The sequence below is a fragment of the Pleurodeles waltl genome, chromosome 5 (assembly GCF_031143425.1).
Source record: "Pleurodeles waltl isolate 20211129_DDA chromosome 5, aPleWal1.hap1.20221129, whole genome shotgun sequence".
NCBI lineage: Eukaryota > Metazoa > Chordata > Amphibia > Caudata > Salamandridae > Pleurodeles > Pleurodeles waltl.
In genome coordinates this window covers 206,794,295-206,795,375 of record NC_090444.1, presented here as the reverse complement: position 1 = coordinate 206,795,375, position 1,081 = coordinate 206,794,295, and the positions used below count along the sequence as shown (strand labels likewise).

At 46.5% G+C, this 1,081-nt stretch overlaps 1 pseudogene; it reads right to left on the bottom strand.

The window, feature by feature from the left end:
• Positions 1–202: 202 nt before the first annotated feature.
• Positions 203–311, bottom strand: LOC138298409 (5S ribosomal RNA; annotated as a pseudogene).
• Positions 312–1,081: the final 770 nt, after the last annotated feature.

Below are 1,081 nucleotides of genomic sequence, written 5' to 3'. Positions count from 1 at the left end.
TTAGGCAGAGTGTAAAGTGCAGAATAATTGCAAGTTTTCCTTTGGAAAGTGTGTATTTTAGTATGATTGCTGTTCTTTTTTATTTCTTTTTTTAAGACAGGAAAAAAAGAGTGCAGGAAATAAAAAGTGGAAAATGAAATTAGCGAGGAAGCTGTGAAATTGAGCTAAGACGTGCAGCACCTAGTGTCTGCGAGAGGCAAAATGCCTACAGCACCTGGTATTCCCAGGCGGTCTCCAATCCAAGTACTAACCAGGGCCGACCCTGCTTAGTTTCCGAGATCGGGCGCATTCAGGGTGGTATGACCGTAGGCAGGAAAAGCTGCAGGATCAGCTCTCTTCTGCTCACCAAGCCCTCCTCCCAGAGCCTGCTGCTCTTAATCGCACCTGCACAGGCTCCCCTTGGGAAGTTGGACATGCGCTCACTGCCGGAGGCCCAATGCCCCAACCCACACGGAACACCATTTTTAGGATCGCGCTTGCGCATGCGTTTTGCTTGCGACGCGCATTAGTAGTTAGAAAAGGGCTCGGAGCCCCGCCCATTTCACGTCAGTGTCTTTCATTAGTTCGTGGGTTTAGCTTTCAAAATCTGCTTGCTTTCATTAGTGGAAGGCATGCATACGTCATTCCTTTTCCGGTGGTTAGCCCTCCTCGATCGCAGCAACCAAGTACTGAAAACATGCGAGGCTCGCTTTTTTCCGTCCGGTTTGTGGACTACTTTTTATCTTTTTCCGCAGCGCGATCTCGCTTGGCAGAAGTCGAGCGCTTTGCATGACATAGACCCTGTTACATAGTTAATTGCACTTTTGCCTGTTACGTAGATAATTGCACTTTTGCCAATAGGTTTAATGTGGCAAGAAAAGTCCGGTTGGGAGTTTACATCTGCTAATAGTTCTAACTTGGAGAAATGCGAGACCTGTTGCATTGCAAATGCTTGTTTTCTTTGCGCTTTATCTACCACAGCAGGTTTAATGGCACTCACCAAATGTGCCTAGTAATCAGAAGCGTCCACCCATTCACTGTACCAGACCACAATGTTTTAAATTACCTTATGTCCCTCTTCGTAACTATAGGGTTGAACCTT